Here is a 27,099-nt window from a genome sequence, read left to right as displayed (position 1 = left end):
AATTTCCCTCCCTATCACTCCCTCTCACTCGTTCTATCCCTGCCTCTCTCCCTGTCCCTCCATCTGTCTTCCCACACCCCACCCATCACTCCGTCTCTCTCCTTCTATCTCTGTCTCTATCTCTCCATCTGTCCTTCCCTCCCTGTGACTCCATTTCTCTCCCTTTCTCTCTCTCTCTCTCTCTCTCTCTCTCTGTCCCACCATCTGTCTTTCCCTCTCTGTCTCTCCCTCTCTCTCCTTCCATCTCTGCCTCTCAGTCTCTCTGTCCATCCATCTGTTTTTACCTCTCTGTCTCTCCCTCTCTCTCCATCTATCTCTGTCTCTCTCTCTCTGTCTTTCCATATGTCTTTCCCTTCCTGTCACTCCCTCTCTCTCCTTCCATCTCTGCCTCTCTCTCTCTCGCTCTGTCTCTCCAACTGCCTTTCCCTCTCTGTCTCATCCACACTCTCCTTCTCTCTCTATCTCTGCCTCTCTCTCTGTCTCTCTGTCTCTCTCTCTCTCTCTGTCCCTCCATCTGTCTTTCCCCCCGTGTCACTCCCTCTCTCTCCTTCTATCTCTGTCTCTCTCTCTGTTCCACCATTTGTCTTACCCTTGCTGTCACTCCCACTCTCCTCCTCTCTATCTCTCCCTCTCCCTCCTTCACTTTCTCACCGTCCCTCCATCTGTCTTTCCCCCCGTGTCACTCCCTCTCTCTCCTTCTCTCTCTGTCCCTCCATCTGTCTTTCCCTCCCAGTCTCTCCCTCTCTCTCCTTCTATCACTGTCTCTCTCTCTCTGTCTTTCCATCTGTCTTTCCCTTCCTGACATTCCCTCTCCCTCCTTCCATCTCTGCCACTCTCTCTCTCGCTCTGTCTCTCCAACTGCCTTTCCCTCTCTGTCTCTCCCAATCTCTCCTTCTCTCTTTGTCTCTGCCTCGCTCTCTGTCCCTCCATCTGTCTTTCCCTCTCTGTCTCTCCCCTCTCTGCTTCCATCGCTGTCTCTCTCTCTCTATCTCTCCATCTCTCTTTCCCTCCCAGTCACTCCCTCTCACTCTTTCAATCTCTGTCTCCCCCTCTCTCTCCTTCTATCACTGTCTCTCTCACTGTCTTTCCATCTGTCCTTCCCTCCCTGTCACTCCCTCTCTCTCCTTCCATCTCTGCCTCTCTCTCTTTTTCTGTCTCTCCAACTGCCTTTCCCTCACTGTCTCTCCCAATCTCTCCTTCTCTCTCTGTCTCTGCCTCTCTCTCTGTCCCTCCATCTGTCTTTCCCTCTCTGTCTCTCCCTCTCTGTCCTTCTATCTCTGTCTCTCTCTGTCAATCCCTCCATCTGTCCATCCGTCCTTCCCTGCCTGACACTCCATCTCTCTCCTTCTCTCTCTGTCTCTCTCTCTGTCCGTCCATCTGTCTTTCCCTCGCTGTCACTCCCTCTGTCTCCTTCCATCTCTGCCTCTCTCTCTCTCTCTCCATCTGTCTTTCCCTCTCTGTCTCTCCCTCTCTCTTCTTCTACCACTGTCTCTCTTTCTCTCTTTGAATCTGTCATTCCCTCCCTGTCACTCCCTCTCTCTCCTTCCATCTCTGCCCCTCTCTCTCTCTCTGTCTCCAACTGCCTTTCCCTCTCTGTCTCTCCCTCTCTCTCCTTCTATCTCTGTCTCTCTCTCTCTATCTCTCCATCTCTCTTTCCCTCCCAGTCACTCCCTCTCACTCTTTCAATCTCTGTCTCTCCCTCTCTCTCCTTCTATCACTGTCTCTCTCACTGTCTTTCCATCTGTCCTTGGCTCCCTGTCACTCCCTCTCTCTCCTTCCATCTCTGCCTCTCTCTCTTTCTCTGTCTCTCCAACTGCCTTTCCCTCTCTGTCTCTCCCTCTCTCTCCTTCTATCTCTTTCTCTCTCTGTCAATCCCTCCATCTGTCCATCCGTCCTTCCATGCCTGACACTCCCTCTCTCTCCTTCTCTCTCTGTCTCTCTCTCTGTCCATCCATCTGTCTTTCCCTCCCTGACACTCCCTCTCTCTCCTTCTCTCTCTGTCTCTCTCTCTGTCCATCCATCTGTCTTTCCCTCCCTGTCTCTCCCTCTGTCTCCTTCCATCTCTGCACCTCTCTCTGTCTCTCCATCTGTCTTTCCCTCCCTGTCTCTCCCTCTCTCTCCTTCTATCTCTTTCTCTCTCTGTCAATCCCTCCATCTGTCCATCCGTCCTTCCATGCCTGACACTCCCTCTCTCTCCTTCTCTCTCTGTCTCTCTCTCTGTCCATCCATCTGTCTTTCCCTCCCTGACACTCCCTCTCTCTCCTTCTCTCTCTGTCTCTCTCTCTGTCCATCCATCTGTCTTTCCCTCCCTGTCTCTCCCTCTGTCTCCTTCCATCTCTGCACCTCTCTCTGTCTCTCCAACTGCCTTTCCCTCTCTGTCTCTCCCAATCTCTCCTTCTGTCTCTGTCTCTGCCTCTCTCTCTGTCTCTCTCTCTGTCCCTCCATCTGTCTTTCCCTCTCTGTCTCTCTCTCTCTATCTCTCCATCTCTCTTTCCCTCCCAGTCACTCCCTCTCTCTCCTTCAATCTCTGTCTCTCCCTCTCTCTCCTTCTATCACTGTCTCTCCATCTGTCTTTCCCTCCCCATCACTCCCTCTCTGTACTTCCATCTCTGCCTCTCTCGCTGTCTCTCCATCTGTCTTTCCCTCTCTGTCTCTCCCTCTCTCTCCTTCTTTCACTGTCTCTCTCCCTCTGTCTTTCCATCTGTCTTTCCCTCCCTGTCACTCCCTCATTCTCCTTCCATCTCTGCCTCTCTCTCTCTCTCTCTGTCCCTCCATCTGCCTTTCCCTCTCTGCCTCTCCCAATCTTTCCTTCTCTCTCTGTCTCTGCCTCTCTCTCTGTCCCTCCATCTGTCTTTCCCTCTCTGTCTCTCCCTCTCTCTCCTTCCATCTCTTTCTCTCTCTGTCAATCCCTCCATCTGTCCATCCATCCTTCCCTGCCTGACACTCCCTCTCTCTCCTTTTCTCTCTGTCTCTCTCTCTGTCCATCCATCTGTCTTTCCCTCCTTGTCTCTCCCTCTGTCTCCTTCCATCTCTGCACCTCTCTCTGTCTCTCCATCTGTCTTTCCCTCTCTGTCTCTCCCTCTCTCTCCTTCTACCACTGTCTCCCTCTCTCTGTCTTTCCATCTGTCATTCCCTCCCTGTCACTCCCTCTCTCTCCTTCCATCTCTGCCCCTCGCTCTCTCTCTGTCTCCAACTGCCTTTCCCTCTCTGTCTCTCCCAACCTCTCCTTTTCTCTCTGTCTCTGTCTCTCTCTCTGTCCCTCCATCTGTCTTTCCCTCTCTGTCTCTCTCTCTCTATCTCTCCATCTCTCTTTCCCTCCCAGTCACTCCCTCTCTCTCCTTCAATCTCTGTCACTCCCTCTCTCTCCTTCCATCACTGTCTCTCCATCTGTCTCTCCATCTGTCTTTCCCTCCCCATCACTCCCTCTCGCTACTTCCATCTCTGCCTCTCTCGCTGTCTCTCCATCTGTCTTTCCCTATCTGTCTCACCCTCTCTCTACTTCTTTCACTGTCTCTCTCCCTCTGTCTTTCCATCTGTCTTTCCCTCCCTGTCACTCCCTCACTCTCCCTCCATCTCTCTGTCTCTCTCTCTCTGTCCCTCCATCTGCCTTTCCCTCTCTGTCTCTCCCAATCTCTCCTTCTCTCTCGTTCTCTGCCTATCAGTCTCTCTCTCTGTCCCTCCATCTGCCTTTCCCTCTCTCTCTCTCCCAATCTCTCCTTCTCTCTCGTTCTCTGCCTATCAGTCTCTCTCTCTGTCCCTCCATCTGCCTTTCCCTCTCTGTCTCTCCCTCTCTCTCCTTCTATCTCTGTCTCTCTCTCTCAATCCCTCCAGCTGTCCATCCGTCCTTCCCTCCCTGACAGTCCCTCTCTCTCCTTCTCTCTCTGTCTCTCCAAATGCCTTTCCCACTCTGTCTCTCCCAAACACTCCTTCTCTCTCTCTCTCTGCCTCTCTCTCTGTCTCTCTCTCTGTCCCTCCATCTGTCTTTGCCTCTCTGTCTCTCCCTCTCTCTCCTTCTATCACTGTCTCTCCCTCTCTGTCTTTCCATCTGTCTTTCCCTACTTGTCACTCCCCCTCTCTCCTTCCATCTCTGCCCCTCCCTCTTTCTCTCTGTCTCTCCAACTGCCTTTCCCTCTCTGTCTCTCCCAATCTCTCCTTCTCTCTCTCTCTCTGTCTCTCTCTCTGTCTCTCTCTCTGTCCCTCCATCTGTCTTTCCCTCTCTGTCTCTCCCTCTCTCTCCTTCTGTCTCTGTCTCTCTCTCTCTCCATCCCTCCACCTGTCCATCGGTCCTTCCCTTCCTGTCACTCCATCTCTCTCCATCTCTCTCTGTCTCTCTCTTGGTCTCTCCATCTGTCTTCCCACCCACCCCCATCACTCCATCTCTCTCCTTCTATCTCTGTCTCTCTCTCTCTCTATCCCTCCATCTGTCCTTCCTTCACTGTCACTCCATCTCTCTCCTCTCCCTGTCTCTCACTCTGTCCCTCCATCTGTCTTTCCCTCTCTGTCACTCCCTCCCTCTCCTTCTATCTCTGTCACTCCCTCTCTGTCTTTCTATTTCTATCTCTGTCTCTCTCTCTCTGTCTCTCCATCTGTCCTTCCCTCACTGTCACTCCATCTCTCTCCTCTCTCTGTCTCTCACTCTGTCCCTCCATCTGTCTTTCCCTCTCTGTCACTCCCTCCCTCTCCTTCTATCTCTGTCACTCCCTCTCTGTCTTTCTATTTCTATCTCTGTCTCTCTCTCTCTGTCTCTCCATCTGTCCTTCCCTCACTGTCACTCCATCTCTCTCCTCTCCCTGTCTCTCACTCTGTCCCTCCATCTGTCTTTCCCTCTCTGTCACTCCCTCCCTCTCCTTCTATCTCTGTCACTCCCTCTCTGTCTTTCTATTTCTATCTCTGTCTCTCTCTCTCTGTCTCTCCATCTGTCCTTCCCTCACTGTCACTCCATCTCTCTCCTCTCTCTTTCTCTCACTCTGCCCCTCCATCTGTCTTTCCCTCTCTGTCACTCCCTCCCTCTCCTTCTATCTCTGTCTCTCTCTCTGCTATCACTGACACTGGGAGAGAGACAGAGGGACGGAGGGTTAGATATGAAGGCATAGAGAGGGCCGTAGAGAGGGACAAACTTGGAGAGAGAGAGAGATTGTTGAGTTGGATGAAGAGGATAATGTAAGATATATTAACTTGATTTAATCCTTCACTGCTGTGTACACAAACATATTTGAGATAGGTATGGAGAGAAAACGAACATCGGGAGAGGGAGGAATGCAGATGAAGTTGGGGCCCAGGCGGACACTTTTGATGATCCAGAAGGAATAGCCTCCATTATAAATATTCAGCCAGCTATTCCACTGTGGGAACCATCACACCCTCATGATATTGTTTGCGGTAATTTCATGCTGGCTTATTGGTTAATTTTTAAACCTGTGATTGATAGATTCTTGTTAACCAAAGGTATTAAGAGATAAAGGGCAAAGGTGGGATATATGGTGTTGGATCACAGATCAGCCCTGATCTCACTGAATGCTGCAACAGGGTCGAGGGGTTAAATTGCCTCCTCATCTTCCTATGTCTGATGTTTTATATCCTTCTTTCATTCTCACACACCCTGTCTGTCTGTGTCTCCCTCTATTTCTCTCATTCTCTCTCTCTCTGTCTGTTTCGGACAGTGCAGAGTGAGATTCACTCTGTATCCACCCCATGATGTTCCTGCCCTGGGAGTGTGTGATGGGACAGTGTAGAGGGAAATTTACTCTGTGTCAAACCCAACATTGTGCTTGACTTGGGAATATTTAATGGGACAGTGTAGCTGGAGATTTACTCTGTATCCCTGGAATTTTGAAGGCTCAGGTGTGATTTGATGATTGTTTTCAAGATAATAAGGGAAACTGATGGGGTGGACACAGAGTAACAATTCACACTGGCTGCAGAGTCTAGAACATGGGGGCATAGTCTAAAAATATAAACCTAGTCTAAAAACCTTTCAGGAGTGAAATGAAGAAACACTTCAACACACCAGGTGTGGTATCAGTTTGGAACTCTCTTCCACAAACAGCAATTGATGCTGAGACACTTGTTAATTTTTAAATCTGAGTTTGATAGATTTTTGTTAACCAAAGGTATTAAGGGGCAAAGATAGGTACATGGAGTTAGATCACACATCAGCCAAGAGCTCATTGAATGACAGAACAGGGTTGAGGGGCCAAATGGCCTCCTCCTCTTCCTCTGTCCTACGCCCAATATCCTGCGATCACGCTCTGTGTCTTGGTCTCTGTCTCCCTCTTTGTCTCTCTTTCTGTCTGTCTGTCTGTCTCTCTCTCTCTCCTGTCATCTGTGGAAATCCACACACATCAGTCAGCCATTTTAGGTTCATTTTCAGTGGCCATTTTATGTTACCACAACACTGGGACATTTATCGCTGTCTATCCCAAACCATCTCTCTTTGTAGTCTATTTGTGTTCTCCTCACAGCTTATTGTCCCACCTAACCTAGTATCTCTCTCCTTTGCTCCGTCTCACTCACGCACTCTCCCCCCTCTCTCTCCCCCCCCATTTCTCTCTCCCCCCATTTCTCTCTTTCCCCCCCCACCCCCCTGCAATCTCTCTTTAAGTGTCCTGTTATCACATCCTTTATTATAGATTCGACCATTTTCCCTATGACTGATGTTAGACGAACAGGTCTTTAGTTCCCTATTTTCTCCCTCCTTCCTTTTGTAAATAGTGGGGTTACATTTGCTACCTTCTAATCTGCCTCTCTCACACTGCCTCTCTCACACTGCCTCTGTCCCTCGCTATCTGTCTTACCCCCTCTCTCTCTCGCTATCTATCCCTCTCTGTCTTTTTCTCTCTCTCGCTCTATCTCTCCCTCTCTCTCTCTACCTCTGTCCATGTCTCAATTTGTGCCTCCCTCACACCATCTCTCCCTCTCTCTCTGTCTCTCTCTAGCTCTCTGTCTGCCTCTCTATGTCTGCCTCACTGTGTCTCCTTCTCTCTCTGTGCCTCTCTCACTCTCTATCTGTCTCTCCCCCAGCTCTCTCTCTGTCTCTCCCTCTCTCTCTTTCTCAACCTCTGTCCATGTCTCAATTTGTGCCTCCCTCACACCATCTCTCCCTCCCTCTCTCCCTCCCTCTCTCTCTCTCATTCTCCCTCTCTCCCTCCCTCTCTCCCTCCCTCTCTCCCTCCCTCTCTCACTCCCTCTCTCTCTCTCTTTCTCCCTCTCTCCCTCCCTCTCTCTCTCTGTCTCTTTCTCAGAGTTACAGCTCAGATGATTAACCTCTTTATCCATGTGTTATGAACACGGGACTTTGTCTCTCTCCCATTTTCCAGGATGTTGCCAGGACTGGAGAATTGTAGCTGTGAGGATAGGCAGGGGTTGTTGTCCTTGGAAAAGAGAAGGCTGAGGGGAGATCTGATTGAAATGTACAAAATGTTGAGGGTCCTGGATAGAGTGGAGGTGAAGGGCAGAGAACCATAGCAGAAAGGTCAGTGACGAGGGGGCATAGATTTAAAGTGATTGGCAGAAAAATTAGAGTGGAGTTGAGGAAAATCTTTTTCACCCAGAGGGTCGCGATGGTCTGGAACTCACTGCCTGAAAGGGTAGTTGAGGCAGAGACCCTCAACTCATTCAGAAGGAGTCTGGATCGGCACCTCAAGTGCGGTAAGCTGCAGAGCTCAGACCAAATGCTGGAAGGTGGGATTAGAATAGGTTGATCGTTTTTCGGCTGGCACAGAGAGGATGGGCCAAGTGGCCGCTTTCTGTGCCTTAAAATTTCTATGTTGCCCTCGCCAACTCTATTTTTCCCTCTGTTACCCTCTGAATCCCAGTCTCTCCCTCTCTGTTACTCTCTGAATCCCAGTCTCTCCCTCTCTGTTACCCTCTGAATCCCAGTCTCTCCCTCTCTGTTACCCTCTGAATCCCAGTCTCTCCCTCTCTGTTACCCTCTGAATCCCAGTCTCTCGCTCTCTGTTACCCTCTGCATTCTAGTCTCTCCCTCTCTGTTACCCTCTGAATCCCAGTCTCACCCTCTCTGTTACCCTCTGAATCCCAGTCTCTCCCTCTCTGTTACCCTCTGAATCCCAGTCTCTCCCTCTCCGTTACCCTCTGAATCCCATTCTCTCCCCCTCTGTTACTCTCTGAATCCCAGTCTCTCCCTCCATGTTTCCAACTGAATCCCAGAATCTCCCTCTCTGTTACCCTGTGTATCCCAGTCTCTCCCTCTCTCTTACCCTCTGAATCCCATTCTCTCCCCCTCTGTTACTCTCTGAATCCCAGTCTCTCCCTCCATGTTTCCCTCTGAATCCCAGAATCTCCCTCTCTGTTACCCTGTGAATCGCAGTCTCTCCCTCTCTGTTACCCTCTGAATCCCAGTCTCTCCCTCTCCGTTACCCTCTGAATCCCATTCTCCCCCCCTCTGTTACTCTCTGAATCCCAGTCTCTCCCTCCATGTTTCCCTCTGAATCCCAGAATCTCCCTCTCTGTTACCCTGTGAATCGCAGTCTCTCCCTCTCCGTTACCCTCTGAATCCCAGTCTCTCCCTCTCTCTTACCCTCTGAATCCCAGTCTCTCCCTCTCCGTTACCCTCTGAGTCCCAGTCTCTCCCTCTCTCTTACCCTCTGAGTCCCAGTCTCTCCCTTTATGTTACCCTCTGAATCCCAGTCTCTCCCTCTCCGTTACCCTCTGAATCCCAGTCTCTCCCTCTCCGTTACCCTCTGAATCCCAGTCTCTCCCTCTCTCTTACCCTCTGAATCCCAGTCTCTCCCTCTCCGTTACCCTCTGAATCCCAGTCTCTCCCTCTCTGTTACCTGACCAGAGCTTTATAAATGTTCAGCGCACCCTCTCGGCTTTTGTACTCACTGTACACAGTGTAAATTGTGGTATTCCCCAGGGGTTTTGATTAGGACCACTGATCTTATTGATATATGAATGACTTAGACTGGGGTAAACAGGGCATAACTTCAACATTGTGCCATTTGCAATGTAATAAACAGTGAAGGGAATAGGAGTAGACTTCAGGAGGATAGAGGCAGTCTGGTGAAATGGTCAGACACATGGCAGGTTAACTTCAATGCTGAGAAATGTCAAAGGATGCATTTTGGAAGGAAAGCTGAGGAGAAGCGATATAAACTAAATGGTACAATGTTAAAATGGGTGCAGGGACAGAGAGATCTGGGATTTCATTTGTGTCACTTTTTACATCTAAAAGATTCAATTTGGGGCTTGCAATCTCTAAGTTGAATTTAGCTTTATCCTGAAAAGTGTTAGTAAACGTGTTGGGAAATGTGTCAAAAGCTGTTTCCATTCAGACATTCCTGCATTGTGGAAGTGTGAGCTATCTTTGCAGAGACAGGAAATAGAGTTGTTTGAATGGACCTGCAGGTTTTAGTTGATGCAATAAGGTGAGAATTTGAATTGTGTCCCTTCCAGATACACAGAATTGAAGGTATTTACAGAACACCACATGAAGTAGTTTACCAATGTCTGACAAACTTCAAAGACTTCAAACACATGGAAGAAGAGGAGAAGGGAACAATATACAAAACCTCAGTCAGTCAGACAACAGCAGTAGGAAAATGAATCTCTTTTAATGGGTTTTAATTTGAAGGCCTGAGCTGATGATTGAAAAAGTAGGAGTTCAAATCCCACACTGGGCTGTTGTGAATTTGAATTCTATTTTTTCTTTAAAAAAACATAAATCTGGAGTTAAAAAGCCTCGAGGTTGGAATGATTCACTCCTGTCTACTAGTGCAAAGCCCGTGTGTGTCTCAGTTTTGCTGTATTTATTAATGATTTAAGATGATGTGGTAGAATGCAACATACCCAAGTTTACCAATGACACAAAAATAGGCAGCATTGTAAGCAGTGTAGCTGGAAGCAGAACATTGCAAAGAGATATTAATATCTTAAATAAATGGGCAAAACTGTGGCAGTTAGATTTCCATGTCAGCAAAAAAAGACTAGAACAGAGTACTTTATAAATGGTGTAAAGCTAGAAATACTGGAGGTTCAAAGAGACTTTGGGGGGGTCCGTGTCCATTTGAGTGCAGTGTAGATTTACCAGAATGAAAACTGGACTCCAAGGGTTAAATTACGAGGTGATATTACACAAACTAGGGATTTATTCCCTGGAATTTAGGAGGATCAAGGTAATTTGTTCAAAGCTGTTGAGATATTAAGGGGAACTGATGGGGTAGTTTGGGAGAAACTATTTCAGCAGCTTGGGAACATAGGAACAGGAGTAGGCCATTCAGCCCATCGAGCCTGCTCCGCCATTCAATACGATCCTGGCTGATCATCCACTTCAATGCCTTTTTCCCAGACTGAGTTTCCACAGCCCTCTGGGGTAGAGAATTCCAAAGATTCACAACCCTCTGAGTAAAAATCCGCCACTCCAGGCTAAAGGTGGTAGTAGTTTGGAACGTGTCTTCTGCACGCAAACATTGATGCAAAATCAATTGTCATTTTTAAATCGAAGGTTGATCTCATCAAATTCCTTTTGAAAATTGAAATATTCTTCTTTCGCGCTCTGTCCCTGAGTCACTCTGTTTCTGTGTGTGTGTGTGTGTGTGTTTCTGTGTGTGTGTTTCTGTGTGTGTGTGTGTGTTTCTGTGTGTGTGTTTCTGTGTGTGTGTTTCTCTGTGTGTGTGTGTTTCTGTGTGTGTGTGTTTCTGTGTGTGTGTGTTTCTGTGTGTGTGTTTCTGTGTGTGTGTGTCTCTGTGTGTGTGTGTTTCTGTGTGTGTGTTTCTGTGTGTGTGCGTGTGTTTCTGTGTGTGTGTGTCTCTGTGTGTGTGTGTCTCTGTGTGTGTGTTTCTGTGTGTGTGTGTGTGTTTCTGTGTGTGTGTGTTTCTGTGTGTGTGTTTCTGTGTGTGTGTGTCTGTGTGTGTGTGTGTCTGTGTGTGTGTGTTTCTGTGTCTGTGTGTTTCTGTGTGTGTGTTTCTGTGTGTGTGTGTTTCTGTGTGTGTGTTTCTCTGTGTGTGTGTGTGTTTCTGTGTGTGTGTGTTTCTGTGTGTGTGTGTTTCTGTGTGTGTGTTTCTGTGTGTGTGTGTCTGTGTGTGTGTGTTTCTGTGTCTGTGTGTTTCTGTGTGTGTGTTTCTCTGTGTGTGTGTGTGTTTCTGTGTGTGTGTTTCTGTGTGTGTGTGTCTGTGTGTGTGTGTTTCTGTGTGTGTGCTTCTGTGTGTGTGTTTCTCTGTGTGTGTGTGTGTTTCTGTGTGTGTGTGTTTCTCTGTGTGTGTTTCTGTGTGTCTGTGTGTGTCTATGTCTGTTTCTCTCTCCTCTCTCAGACCCTTTGTAAAGCTCCACATGCATCAGTTTGTCATTTGAAGTCAGCTGCTTTTGGTTTCACTGCATCTGCAGAGGTTGCACTTCCTTATGCAGGCTGGTAAAAAACATGTATTCCGCAGTTGGCTCCAATGTTCCCGTGAAAATTTAGATGTTGTGCGTGCCCAGTTTTTTTAACGTGAGCTGTCCCTTGAAATCTTTGAAGAATCTTTGAAGACGTGTGCTATTTATTGTGGAACAGGATCTGCGTGGGACATTTGAGGCTGCTGCACGCAGATTTGCAGGAACATTGACCAACACTCTCCATCCCAATCTCTTCCTCTTTCTCTCTGGTACTCTCTCCCCATTGCAATCCTTCCCTCTCTCTCTTATTCTCCATATCTATCCCTGTTCTTTCTCACTGTTACTCTCTCCATCTGGATGGAGGAGGAGAAAGAGAGGCATATACAGAGGCAGCTTTACTCTGTATCAAACCCCACAGTGTACCTGCCCCCTAGATCTAGCCTTCCCCACAAGGGGAACATCCTCCCAGCATCCGCCCTGTAAAGTCCCCTCAGAATCTTGTATGTTTCAATAAGATCACCTCTCATTCTTCTAAACTCCAATGAGTATAGGCCCAACCTGTTCCACCATTCCTCAAAGATAACCCCTTCATCCCAGGAATCAGCCGAGTGAACCTTCTCTGAACTGATTCCAATGCATCCAGGCCTGACCATTTATCCACTTTCAAAGCTGCCAAACACCTTCATATTTCCCTCTCACCCTGTTTATCCCATCCAATATTTCACACTCCTCCTCTTTAACTACAATCTCTGTATCGTTCCCACTCTTTTATAAAGACGGACACAGAGAATTCATTAAGAACCATGCCCACATCTCCCACCTCCACAGGTAGGAAGAAGGAGGAGAGGCAATCTAAACTAAAGGATATAGTTATAAAGGGGCTAACATTCTCTGCCTCTTCCTTTTCTCTAATATAATCCTTGATTTCTATCATTAACAATGGTTGGAACAATGAACTGTGGTTCTGTCAAGGCTTACTCACATTCTTTATCTGTGTCTCTCTGTCCCAGGGAGATGGTGAAGAAACTATTGATGTGTTTCGTTCAGTTAAGTTTGATGTCAATGTTTCCCCAGGATGTTGACGCTGGGTGATTCAGTGATGGGATAATGCTTTGAATGCCAAGGGGAGGTGGTTGGATTCTCTCATGTTGCAGATGGTCATTGCCTGGCACTTGTGTGACGTGAATGTTACTTGTCACTGGTCGGCCCAAACCTGAATGTTGTCTGGGTCTTGGTGCATGTGGCTATGGATTGCTTCATTATCTGAGGCAAAATACTGTGGATGCTGGAAATCTGGAAAGCATCGAGCTGAATCACTAACTCTGTTTCTCTCTCCACAGATGCTGCCTGACCTGCTCAATATTTCCAGCACTTCCTGCTGGGATTTCATTATCTGAGGAGGTGTGAATGGAACTGAACACTGTGCAATCAACAGTGAACATCCCTACTTCTGACCTTACGATGGAGGGCAGGTCATTGAGGAAGCAGCTGAAGATTGATGGGCCGAGGACCCTAACCTGAGGAACTCCTGCAGTGATGTCCTGAGACTACGATGATTGACTTCCAACAACCACAACCATCTTCCTTTGTGCTCGGTATGAGTCCAACCAGCGGATTCCCACTGACTTCAGTTTTACTCGGGCTCCTCGATGTCACACTCGGTCAAACACTGCCTTGATGTTAAGGTCAGTCTCTCTTCCCAGTAGCAGACAGGAGTGAATCATTCCCTTTGACCCGTTGTACACTGAACAAGCTGTGTTTCTTCACAGCCTGATACAGGACTGTACACGGCCGATTAATGTAGCCCATCAAACACTCCCAGAGCAGCTTCAGCACAGCTTAGGAACAGAGTACAGTTCCTTCAACATTCTCTCTCTGTCTCTCCCTCCTGCTATCTCTGACACTAGGAGAGAGACAGAGGGAGAGAGGGTTAGATATACAGACAGAGAGAGTGCTGTGGAGAGAGACAAGGTTGGAGAGACAGAGAATGCAGGGTCGATTGAAAGGGAGAATTGAAGAGAAATTAATTTGATGTAATCCTTCACAAACATTTAAGAAGTAGGTATGGAGACAGAAACATCAGCAGAGATCTCTGTCTCTCCATCTGTCTTTCCCTCCCTGTCACTCCCTCTCTCTGCTTCTATCTCTGTCTCTGCCACTCTCTCTGTCTCTCTCTCTGTCTCTCCATCTGTCTTTCCCTCCCTGTCACACCCTCTCCTTCTATCTCTGTCTCTCTATCTCTCTGCCTCTCCATCTGTCCTTACCTCCCTGTCACTCCCTCTCTCTCCTTCTGTCTCTGTCTCTCCATCTCTCTGTCCCTCCATCTGTCTTTCCCTCCCTGACACTCTCTCTCTCTCCTTCTATCTGTATCTCTGCCTCTCTCTCTCGCTGTCCTCCATCTGTCTTTCCCTCTCTGTCACTCCCTCTCTCTCCTTCCAACTCTGCCTCTCTCTCTCTGTCTCACCATCTGTCTTTCCCTCTCTGTCTCTCCTTCTCTCTCTCTGTCTCTCCATCTGTCTTCACCCAGCCCTCACTCCCTCTCTCTCCTTCTATCTCTGTCTCTGCCTCTCACTCTGTCTTTCTCTCTGTCCCTCCATCTGTATTTCCCTCTCTGTCACTCACTCTCTCCCTCTGTCCCTGTCTCTCTATCTCTCTATCCCTCCATCCATCCTTCCCTCTCAGTCACTTTCTCTCCTTCTGTCTCTGTCTCTCACTCCGTCCCTCCATCTGTCTTTCCCTTCCTGACACTCCCTCTCTCTCCTAATATCTCTGTCTCTGCCACTCTCTCTGTCTCTCTCTCTGTCACTCCTTCTGTCTTTCCCTCTCTCTCTCTCTCCGTCTTTCTCCTTCTATCTCTCTCTCTGCCTGTCTCTCTGTCTCTCTCTCTGTCCCTCCATCTTACTTTCCCTCTCTGTCTCTCCCTCTCTCTCCTTCTCTCTCTGTCTCTCCATCAGTCTTTCCCTCTCTGTATCTCCCTCTCTCTCCTTCTCTCTGTCTCTGCCTCTCCCTCTGTCTCCCTCTCTGTGCCTCCATCTGTCTTTCCCACTCTGTCACTCCCTCTCTCTCCTTCTATCTCTCTCTCTCTCTCTGTCTCTCCATCTGTCTTTCCCTCCCTATCACTCCCTCTCTCTCCTTCCATCTCTGCCTCTCTCTCTCTCTGACCCTCCATTTGTCTCCCCCCTCCACACCGTCACTCCATCTCTCTCCTTCTATCTCTGTCTCTGTCACTCTCTCTGTCTCTCTCTCGATCCCTCCATCTGTCTTTCCCTCCCTGACACTCCCTCTCTCTCCTTCTCTCTCTGTCTCTCACTCTGTCCCTCCATCTGTCTTTCCCTCCCAGTCACACCCTCTCTCTCATTCCATCTCTGCCTCTCTCTCTGTCTCTCCAACTGCCTTTCCCTCCCTGTCTCTCCCTCTCTCTCCTTCTTTCTCTGTCTCTCTCTCTATCCCTCCATCTGTCCTTCCCTCCCTGTCACTCCATCGCTCTCCTTCTCTCTCTGTCTCTCACTCTGTCCCTCCATCATTCTTTCCCTCCCTGTCATTCCCTCTCTCTCCTTCTATCTCTGTCTCTCTCCCTGTCTCTCCATCTGTCTTTCCCTCTCTGTCTCTCCCTCTCTCTCCTTTTATCTCTGTCTCTCGCTCTCTGTCTCTCCATCTGTCTTTCGCTCCCTTTCGCTCCCTCTCTCTCCTTCCATCTCTGCCTCTCTCTCTCTGTCTCTCCATCTGTCTTTCCCTCTCTGTCTCTCCCTCTCTCTCCTTCTCTCTATGTCTCTCTCTCAATCCCTCCATCTGTCCTTCCCTCTATGTCACTCCACTCTCTCCTTCTATCTCTGTCTCTGCCTCTCTCTCTCTCTCTGTCCCTCCATCTGTCTTTCCCTCCCTGACACTCCCTCTCTCTCCTTCTATCTCTGTCTCTCTCTCTCTGTCTCTCCATCTGTCTTTCCCTCTCTGTCTCTCCCTCTCTCTCCTTCTCTCTATGTCTCTCTCTCAATCCCTCCATCTGTCCTTCCCTCTATGTCACTCCACTCTCTCCTTCTATCTCTGTCTCTGCCTCTCTCTCTCTCTCTGTCCCTCCATCTGTCTTTCCCTCCCTGACACTCCCTCTCTCTCCTTCTATCTCTGTCTCTCTCCCTGTCTCTCCATCTGTCTTTCCCTCTCTGTCTCTCCCTCTCTCCTTCTCTCTCTGTCTCTCAGTCTGTCCCTCCATCTGTCTTTCCCTCCCTGTCACTCCCCCTCTCTCTACTTCTCTCTCTGTCTCTCTCTCTGTCCCTCCATCAGTCTTTCCCTCCCAGACACTCCCTCTCTCTCCTTCTATCTCTGTTTCTCTCTCTCTGTCTCTCCATCTGTCTTTCCCTCCCTGTCACTCCATCTCTCTCCTTCTCTCTCTGTATCTCTCCCTGTCTCTCCATCTGTCTTTCCCTTTCTGTCTCTCCCTCTCTCTCCTTCTCTCTCTGTCTCTCTCTCTCTGTCTCTCCATCTGTCTTTCCCTCCCTGTAACTCCATCTCTCTCCTTCTCTCTCTGTCTCTCTCTCTCTGTCTCTCTCTCCGTCCCTACATCTGTCTTTCCCTCTCTGTCTCTCCCGCTCTCTCCTTCTATCTCTGTCTCTCTCTCTCTGTCTCTCCATCTGTCTTTCCCTCTCTGTCACTCCCTCTCTCTCCTTCTCTCTCTGTCTCTCTCTCCCTGCCCCTCCATCTGTCTTTCCCTCTCTGTCTTTCCCTCTCTCTCCTTCTCTCTCTGTCTCTCACTCTGTCCCTCCATCTGTCTTTCCCTCCCTGTCACTCCCCCTCTCTCCACTTCTCTCTCTGTCTCTCTCTCTGTCCCTCCTTCATTCTTTCCCTCCCAGACACTCCCGCTCTCTCCTTCTATCTCTGTCTCTCTCTCTCTGTCTCTCCATCTGTCTTTCCCTCTCTGTCACTCCCTCTCTCTCCTTCTCTCTCTGTCTCTCTCTCCCTGCCCCTCCATCTGTCTTTCCCTCTCTGTCTCTCCCTCTCTCTCCTGCTCTCTCTGTCTCTCTCTCCCTGCCCCTCCATCTGTCTTTCCCTCTCTGTCTCTCCCTCTCTCTCCTTCTCTCTCTGTCTCTCACTCTGTCCCTCCATCTGTCTTCCCTCCCTGTCACTCCCCCTCTCTCTACTTCTCTCTCTGTCTCTCTCTCTGTCCCTCCATCATTCTTTCCCTCCCAGACACTCCCGCTCTCTCCTTCTATCTCTGTCTCTCTCTCTCTGTCTCTCCATCTGTCTTTCCCTCTCTGTCACTCCCTCTCTCTCCTTCTCTCTCTGTCTCTCTCTCCCTGCCCCTCCATCTGTCTTTCCCTCTCTGTCTCTCCCTCTCTCTCCTTCTCTCTCTGTCTCTCTCTCCCTGCCCCTCCATCTGTCTTTCCCTCTCTGTCTCTCCCTCTCTCTCCTTCTCTCTCTGTCTCTCACTCTGTCCCTCCATTTGTCTTTCCCTCCCAAACACTCCCTCTCTCTCCTTCTATCTCTGTCTATATCTCTCTGTCTCTCCATCTGTCTTTCCCTGCCTGTCACTCCTCGTCTCTCCTTCTATCTCTGTCTCTCTTTCAGTCTTTCCATCTGTCTTTCCCTCCCTGTCACTCCCTCTCTCTCCTTCTATCTCGTGTCTCTCACTCTCTGTCTCTCCATCTGTCCTTCCCTCCCTGTTCCTCCATCTCTCTCCTCTCTCTGTCTCTCACTCAGTCCCTCCATCTGTCTTTCCCTCCCTGTCACTCCATCTCTCTCCTTCCATCTCTGCGTCTCTCTCTCTCTCTGTCTCTCCAACTGCCTTTCCCTCTCTGGTTGACTAACAGGAAGCAGAGAGTGGGGATAAATGAGTGCTATTCTGGCTGGCAATCAGTCACGAATGGTGTGGCTCAGGGATCGGTGTTGGGACCACAATTATTTACAATTTATATCGATGATTTGGAGTTGGGGACCACGTGTAGGGTGTTAAAGTTTGCAGATGACACTAAGATGAGTGGCAGAGCAAAGTGTGCAGATGACTGTGAAACTTTGCAGAGGAACATAGATACATTGAGTGAGTGGGCAAAGGTCTGGCAGATGGAATACAATGTTAATAAATGTGAAGTTATTCATTTCGGTAGGAGTAACAGTAAAAAGGATTATTACTTGAATGGTAAAAAGTTGCAGCATGCTGCTATGCAGAGGGACCTGGGTGTCCTTGTGCATGAATCGCAAAAGGTTGGTCTGCAGGTACAGCAAGTAATTAGGAAGGCAAATGGAATTTTGTCCTTCATTGCTAAAGGGATTGAGTTTAAAAGCAGAGAGGTTATGTTGCAGCTGTATAAGGTACTGGTGAGGCCGCACCTGGAGTACTGTGTGCAGTTTTGGTCCCCTTACTTGAGAAAGGATGTACTGGCACTGGAGAGGGTGCAGAGGAGGTTCACTAGGTTGATTTCAGAGTTGAGGGGGTTGGCTTATGAGGAGAGACTGAGTAGATTGGGATTATATTAATTGTAGTTCAGAAGAATGAGGGGGGATCTTATAGAAACTGAAATTGAAATATTATAGAAATTGAAATATTCTTCTGTCACTCTCTGTCCCTTGGGCAGTCTGTTTGTGTGTGTGTCTGTGCATGTCGGTCTCTGTGTCTGTGTGTCTGTGCATGTCGGTCTCTGTGTCTGTGTGTCTGTGCATGTCGGTCTCTGTGTCTGTTTGTGTCTGTGTGTCTGTGCATGTCGGTCTCTGTGTCTGTGTGTCTGTGCATGTCGGTCTGTGTGTGTGGTTCTGTGTGTGTGTTTCTCTGTGTGTGGGTGTGTGTCTTGCTGTCTGAGTCTATGCCTGTTTCTCTCTCCTCTCTCAGAACCTCAGTAAAACTCCACATACATCAATTTGCTATTTTAATTTGGCTGCTTTTGGTGATACCACAACTGCAGAGGGTGCACTTCCTTCTGCAGGCTGGTAGGAAACCCATATCCCGCTCTTTAACGGCATATTCTGTCTGCTTTGTATACTAAATTGATTAATCCCTAATATTTGATCAAATCTGACATTGATTACTGTTTGAAAGTCTCCAGGTTTACTTTCCTCCCAGGGCTGATTAAAAGTTCGAGTTTACCTCAGTGTTTTGGAAATATCAAACCCTGATCCCACACCCAGTAAAGTATTTTACATGATGGGACGCTGCAAATGTTGTTATACTCAGTGCGCACGGTACCTTCATGTTGTAATAAGATGTTATAATCTCTATTCAGATAACTCTCATGCCACAGGGGCAAAATTTCACTGGGTCAACATTCTGACCAAACACTAAAACATTACAGAAAGCTGGGCTCACAAATTCAACACAAGTTTCCTTTTCTGTGTCTCGCTGGTCTGTTCTGATTTTCTGTTGGGTGACATCAGCCTAGATTTTGTGTTCAGACCTGAACCCACAAACGTATAACTCAGAGGCAGGATTATTACCCACTGAGCTACAGCTGGCTCCAATGTTCCCAGAAAATTTAGTTGTTGTGCACGGCAAGTTTTTTTTGACCCATGTGCAGTCCCTTTAAATTTTTAAGAATCTTCGAAGACGTGTGTTATTTATCACGGAACAGGACCTGCGTGGTACCTTCCAGGCTGCTGCACACAGCTTTGCAGGAACACTGACCGACACTCTCCATCCCAATCTCTTCCTCTCTGGTAATCTCTCCCCATTGCTATCCTTCCCTCTCCCTGTTCTTCCCTCTCTATATCTATCTCTGTCTTTCTCACTGTTACACTCTCCATCTGGATGGAGGAGGAGAAAGAGAGGCATATATAGAGGCAGCTTTACTCGGTATCTAACCCCACACTGTACCTGTCCTGCGAGTGTTTTATAGAACAGAGAGGACAGAGATTTGCTCTGTAGATAACTCCATTCTGTACTTGGCTTGGCAGCATTTGAAGGGACAGTTCAGATGGAGCTTTAGACTGTGTCCCTGGAATTTTGAAGTGTAAGGGGTGTTTAGTTCAGTTTAGTTTAGAGATACAGCACTGAAGCAGGCCCTTCGGCCCACCGAGTCTGTGCCGACCATCAACCACCCATTTATACTAATCCTACACTAATTCCATATTCCTACCACATCCCCACCTGTCCCCATATTTCCCTACAACCTACCTATACTAGGGGCAATTGCTAATGGCCAATTTACCGATCAACCTGCAAGTCTTTGGCATGTGGGAGGAAACCGGAGCACCCGGTGGAAACCCACGTAGACACAGGGAGAACTTGCAAACTCCACACAGGTAGTACCCAGAATTGAACCCGGGTCGCTGGAGCTGTGAGGCTGCGGTGCTAACCACTGTGCCACTGTGCTGGGTGAATTGATCAAAGTTTACAAGACAATACTGGAAACTGATGGGGTAGATAGAGAGAAACTCTTCTCAATGGTTGGAGGAGTCTCGGACGAGGGGCACAGTCGAAAAATCGAACATTAGTCGAAGACCCTTTCAAGGGTGAAATTTATTAACACTTCTACACACAAAGGATGGTGGAATTTTGGAATTGTCTTCCACAAATGACCCCTCCCTATCTCTGCAATCTCCTCCAGCTCCACAATCCACCAATATCTGCCATCCTCTAATTCTGGCCTCTTGAACATCCCCAATTTTAATCGTTCCACCATTGGTGGCCGTGCCTTCAAGCTGCCAAGGCCCTAACTCTGGAATTCCTTTCCTAAACCTCTCCATCTCACTAACTCTCTTTCCTCTTTGAGGATTCTCCCTCAAACCAACCTCTGACCAAGTTTTTGGTCATCTGGTCTAATATCTCCTGAAGTGACTCAGTGTCAAATTTTTATTTTCTTGATTCATTTGTTGGATGTGTGCGTTAGTGGCCAGGAGAGCATTTATTGCCCATTCATAATTGCCCTTGAGAAGGTGGTGTTGAGCCTCCTTCTTGAACCGCTGCAGTCCATGTGGGGTAGGTACACCCACAGTGCTGTTAGGAAGGGAGATCCAGGATTTTGACCCAGTCACAGTGAAGGAGCAGCGATATAGTTCCAAGTCAGGATGGTGTGTGACTTAAGGGAAACTTGCAGGTGGTGGTGTTCCCATAAGTGTTTCCTGTTTGTTTGCTCTCTCTCCCCCTCATTATTTCTAGACCTCCCTGTCCTCCTGTCCCTCTCTGTCATGGGAACCTAAGAACAGAAGGGAGTGGGTGCAGGAACAGAGAGACCTGGGGATGTGTGTGCACAAATTGAAGGTGGCAGAGCTAGTTGAGAAAGTGGTTAAAAGGCGTATGGGATCCTAGGCTTTGTAAATGGAGGCTGAGAGTATAAAAGCAAGGAGGTTATGATGAAGCTTTATAAAACACTGCTTCATCCTCATCTAGTATTGTGTCCAATTCTGGACACCGTACTTTCGGAAGGATGTGGGGGCTTTAGAGAGGATGCAGAAAAGATTCACGAGCAAGGTTCCAGGGATGAGGGACTTCAGTTACGTGGATAGATTGGAGAAACTGGTGTTGTTCTCCATAGAGAAGAGAAACTTGAGATGAGATTTGATAGAGGTGTTCAAAATCATGAGGGGTCCTGACAGAGTAGATGTAGGAGTAGGAATGCAGTACATAGGACATTCCAGACCCATTTCTGTTCAGTGTTTACTTAAACAAGTGAATTGACCATTTAATATTTTTAACTTACTTAACCCTTGTGTTCCCACAAAGATCAAGCTAGCAAATTCAACAGTGGTCACTTTGACTTCATCCCATCGTGTCTTATGTACATTCTGACAGGATTGCACGTATAACTGTAGTCATAAAATTCAGCTGAAAATTGATCAGTTACATTGTTATTTCAGTCCATATTTACAGTACACACGGTACCTTACTGTTGTAATCAAGTCATATAGTGTCTATTCATCCCACTGGGGCAAAATGTCACTGGCTCAACATTCTCACCAAATACTAAAGCATTCCACAATGCAAGACTCACAAATTCAACACAAGTTTCCTTTTCTGAGTCTCGCTGGTCTGTTCTGATTCTCTGAGGGATTACTGATGCTTATCCTCCACATGAGCAGTCGTCCTAATCCCGTGTGCCTGTCCTGCTCCCAAACCCGGCATCCACTTATGTTAAGGCAAGTGATACAGGAGCGTCTCAGTGACTGAGGCAGGTGAGTCTTGAGGCTGAGCCGGGCACAGTGAGTGACCCGGGTTAATCCGACACTCCAGGGAATGTTTAAACGGAGCTTTACTCTGTATCTAACCTGTGCTGTACCTTCTCTGAGAGTGTTCGATGGGGCAGTGCAGACGAGGAGAGTTATTCCTGACCCATTTTAAATATAGAGAAGTGAATATCCAAGAGATTGTTTTAAATGTGATGACGGTTTCTGCCTCTACCATCCTTTAGAGTCATCGAGAGATACAGCACTTATACAGGCCCTTCGGCCCACCCAGTCTGTGCCGGCCATCAACCACCCATTTTATACTAATCCTTTCAGGCAGTGAGTTCCAGACACCCACCAGCCACTGGGTGAAGAAACTATTGATGTGTTTCGTTCAGTTAAGTTTGATGTCAATGTTTCCCCAGGATATTGATGCTGGGTGATTCAGTGATGGGATAATGCTTTGAATGCCAAGGGGAGGTGGTTGGATTCTCTCTTGTTGCAGATGGTCATTGCCTGGCACTTGTGTGACGTGAATGTTACTTCCCAAGCCTGAATGTTGTCTGGGTCTTGGTGCATGTGGCTATGGATTGCTTCATTATCTGAGGCAAAATACTGTGGATGCTGGAAATCTGGAAAGCATCGAGCTGAATCACTAACTCTGTTTTTCTCTCCACAGATGCTGCTTGACCTGCTCAGTATTTCCAGTATATTCTCCTGGGATCTCAGATGAAGATGGTTGAGCCTCGGACACTACCCTGAGGAACTCCTGCAGTGATGTCCTGGGACTGAGATGATTGACCTCCAACAACCACAACCATCTTCCTTTGTGCTCGGTATGACTCCAACCAGCGGATTCCCACTGACTTCAGTTTTACTCGGGCTCCTCGATGTCACACTCGGTCAAACACTGCCTTGATGTTCAGGTCAGTCTCTCTTCCCAGTAGCAGACAGGAGTGAATCGTTCCCTTTGACCCTTTGTACACTGAACAAGCTGTGTTTCTTCACAGCCTGATACAGGACTGTACACGGGCGATTAATGTCGCCCATCAAATACTCCCAGAGCAGGTTCAGCACAGCTTAGGAACAGAGTACAGTTCCTTCAACATTCTCTCTCTGTCTCTCCCTCCTGCGATGTCTGACACTAGGAGAGAGACAGAGGGAGAGAGGGTTAGATATGAAGGCAGAGAGAGGGCTGTAGAGAGGGACAAAGTTGGAGAGAGAGAGATTGTTGAGGTGGATGAAAAGGATAATGTAAGATATATTAATTTGATGTAATCCTTCACTGCTGTGTACACAAACAGAAAGAGATAGTTTTGGCAGAAAAACACATCGGCAGAGAGGGAAATGTAGATGAAGTTGGGGCCCAGGCAGATACATTTGATGATCCAGAAGGAACAGCCTCCATTTTAAACATCCAGCAAGCTATTCCACTGTGGGAGCCATCACACGCTCATGATATTTGTTGTGCAAATTTCTTGCTGGCATATTGGTTAATTTTTAAAGCTGTGATTGATAGATTCTTGTTAACCAAAGGGATTAAGAGATAAGGGGCAAAGGCAGGATATATGGTGCAAGTTACATCACAGATCAGCCAAGATCTCATTTGATGCCGGAACACAGTTGTGGGGTTAAATTGCATCCTCCTCTTCCAGTATCCCCTGTGAAGTATCCTTCTTTCTCTTTTAGTCACCCTGTCAGTCTATGTCTCTCTGTTTCTCTCTTTCTGTCTCTCTCTTTGTCTCTATCGGACAGTGTCGAGTGAGATTCACTCTGTATCCACCCCATGATGTTCCTGTCCTGGGACTGTTGGATGGGACAGTGTAGAAGGAGCATTACTCTGTATCTAATCCATGCTGTACCTGTCTGGGGAATGTTGATGGGAGAGTGGAAACAGAGAGGTCTGGGACCAGGGTCCTCATGGGGAGGACTTAATGGTGCCTCCTAACTGACCAGTTAGCAATATTGGTGCTCCAGGGATGAAAGGGACATTGGCTGAGTGGATACGACATTGGCTGAGAGAGTGGACAATGGTTGTTTCAGACTGGAGGGAGGTATACAGTGGAGGTTTATATTAGGACCACTGATCTTTTTGATATATACTAATGACTTGGACTTGTGTTTACAGGGCATAACTTCAATGTTAGCCAATGTTTGTGACATCTGCAATGTAATAAACAGGGAAGGGACTAGTAGCAGACTTCAGGAGGAGAGAGGCAGTCTGGTGAAATGGAACACACAAGAACAAATGAATAAGGAGCAGGAGTAGGCCATTCGGCCCTTCGAGCCTGCTCTGCCATTCAATGGCTGATCTGATTGTGAACTCAACTCCACTTTCCTGTCTGTGTCCCATAACCCTTGACTCCCTAATTGATCAAAAATCTATCGAACTCAGCCTTGAATATATTCAATGATCCAGCCTCCACTGCTCTCTGGGGAAGAGAATTTTACAGACTGACCCCCCTCTGAGAGAAACACATTTCTCCTCATCTCAGTTTTAAATGGGACGTCCCTAATTTTTAAACTGTGTCCCCTAGTTCTAGTCTCCCCAACAAGGGGAAACATCCTCTCAGCATCCACCCTGTCCAGTCCCCTCGGGACCTGAGATGTTTCACTCAGATCACCTCTCATTCTTCTAAACTCCAGTGGGTATAGTCCCAACATGTTCAACCTTTCCTCATAAGATAAGATCCCAGGAATCAGCCCAGTGAACCTTCTCTGAACTACTTCGAATGCAATTATAGAATTTCTTCAGTAAGGAGACCAAAAGTGTCCACAATCCTGCAGAAGTCGTCTAACTTATGCCCTGTACAGCTGTAACAACACTTCCCTACTTTGATATTCTATTCACCTTGCAATAAACAACAACATTCCATTTGCCTTCCTAATCACTCGCTGTAGCTACACGGAAACATTTTGTGATTCATGTACCAGGACACCCAGATCCCTCTGTACCGTACAGTTCTGCAGTCTCTCTCCATTTCAATAATATACTGATTTTTATTCTTCCTGCTAAAGTGGACAAGCTCACATTTTCCCACATTGTACTCCATCTGACAATTCTTTGCTCACTCACTTAACCAATGGAAATCTCTTTGTAGACACTTTATGTCCTCTTGACAGCTTACTATCCAACCTATCATTGGACAGACACAGGGCAGGTTAACTTCAATGCTGAGAAATGTGAAGTGATGCATTTTGGAAGGAAGACTGAGTGATATAAACTAAATGGTACAATGTTAGAATGGGTGACAGGACAGAGAGATCTGGGATTTCATCAATGTTCCCTGTTCTACCCAAAAGATCAATTTGGGGCTTGGAATCTGTGAGTTGAATTTAGCTTCATCCTGAAAAGTGTTAGTAAACGTGTTGGGAAATGTGTCAAAAGCTGTTTCCATTCAGACATTCCTGCATTGTGGAAGTGTGAGCGATCTTTGCAGAGACAGGAAATAGAGTTGTTTGAATGGACCTGCAGGTTTTAGTTGATGCAATAAGGTGAGAATTTGAATTGTGTCCCTTCCAGATACACAGAATTGAAGGTATTTACAGAACACCACATGAAGTAGTTTACCAATGTCTGACAAACTTCAAAGACTTCAAACACATGGAAGAAGAGGCGAAGGGAACAATATACAAAACCTGAGACCGTCAGACAACAGCAGGAGGAAAATGAATCTCTTTTTATGGGTTTTAATTTGAAGGTCTGAGCTGATGATTGAAAAAGTAGGAGTTCAAATCCCACGCTGGGCTGTTGTGAATTTTAATTTTGTTTTTTCCAAAAATAAACATAAATCTGGAATTAAAAAACCTCAAGGATGGAATGATTCACTCCTGTCTACTAGTGCAAAGCCCGTGTGTGTCTCAGTTTTGCTGTATTTATTAACGATTTAAGATGATGTGGTAGAATGCAGACTAACCCAAGTTTACCAATGACACAAAAATAGGCAGCATTGTAAGCAGTGTAGCTGGAAGCAGAACAATGCAAAGAGATATCTGAAGTGAATGGTTAAAACTGTGGTAGATAGATTTCCATGTCAGTAAAAAAGACTAGAACAGAGTACTTTATAAATGGTGAAAAGATAGAAACACTGGAGGTTCAAAGAGACTTGAGGGGTCCATGTCCATTTGAGGGCAGTGTAGATTTACCAGAATGATAACTGGACTCCAAGGGTTAAATTACAAGGTGATATTACACAAACTGGGGATTTATTCCCTGGAATTTAGGAGGATCAAGGTGATTTGATCAAAGTTGTTGAGATATTAAGGGGAACTGATGGGGTAGTTTGCAAGAAACTATTTCAGCAGCTTTGGAATATAGGGACAGGATTAGGCCATTCAGCCCATCGAGCCTGCTCCGCCATTCAATACTATCATGGCTGATTATCCACTTCAATGTGTTTTTCCCAGACTATCCTCATACCCTTTATGTCATTGGTATTCAGCAATCTGTCAATCTCTGCTTTAAACATACTCAATGACTGAGCTTCCACAGCCCTCTGGGATAGAGAATTCCTAAGATTCACAACCCTCTGAGTAATGACATTTCTCCTCATCTCTGTCCCAAGTGGCTTCCCCCTTATTTTGAAATTGTGTCCCCTGGTTCTAGACTCCTCAACCAGGAGAAACATCTTACCTGCATCTACCCTGTCTATCTATAATGTTACCCCAGGGTCTCCACACAGCCTGTCTCCCCGTCCCCCTGCTTCCAAAGTGTCTCAGGGTCTCCTGGCACTTTCTATCTCTCTGCTTCTGTCTCTATCCCTCACTATCTCTCTGTTCTCTCTCCATTTCTATCTCTCCCTATATCTCTGTTACTCTACCTCTGTTCCTCTCTCTCTCTGTCTATCACTCTCTTCCACCATGTTGGTTATCATTGGGGGTTGAGTTAAATCACAGACAAAATAAACACTTCACCTCTCTGCCCCGGAATAAATAGCAAAATTTGTGGATATTTTATGTCTGTATTCAGACAATATAGACAGAAGTGTATATTATATGATGGGATGCTGCAAATCGATTTACACTAGTATTGTCGGAAAAACAACTTAAAAAGAATTATTCACAAGTCTAGTCCAACTTAACGAAAGATTTGACCCGATGAGGTAATAAATGCCAAAAGTCTGGAATTTTTTGGAGTACGTTAAGCTTTACTCTGTCTGGCTTTCAGAAATTAAACATGACACATGCACTGCAAGATTAAAGATTATACATAGGTTAGGTTACACAGAATTTTGGAAGGACTAACAAGGCTAGGGAATATCCAATGAATGGTAGGACCATAGGAAGTACCGAGTGTCAGAGGGATCTTGGTGTACTTGTCCATAGATCACTGAAGGCTGCAGCGCAGGTAGACAAGGTGGTTAGGAAGGTATATGGGATACTTGCCTTTATTAGTTGAGGCATAGAATATAAGAACAGGGAGGTTATGATGGAGCTGTATAAAACACTGGTTAGGCCACAGCTGGAGTACAGTGTACAGTTCTGGGCACCACACTATAGGAAGGATGTGATTGCACTGGAGAGGATGCAGAGGAGATTCACCAGGATGTTGCCTGGGCTGGAGTATTTCAGCTATGAAGAGAGACTGAAAAGGCTGGAGTTGCTTTCCTCAGAGCAGAGAAGGCTGAGGGGGGACCTGATTGAGGTGTACAAAATTATGAGGGGCATTGATAGGTTAGATAGGAAGAAACT

Source organism: Heterodontus francisci, unplaced genomic scaffold (genome assembly GCF_036365525.1).
Source record: "Heterodontus francisci isolate sHetFra1 unplaced genomic scaffold, sHetFra1.hap1 HAP1_SCAFFOLD_152, whole genome shotgun sequence".
NCBI lineage: Eukaryota > Metazoa > Chordata > Chondrichthyes > Heterodontiformes > Heterodontidae > Heterodontus > Heterodontus francisci.
The sequence above is the reverse complement of the archived record's forward strand: the minus strand, read 5'-3'. Positions refer to the sequence as shown.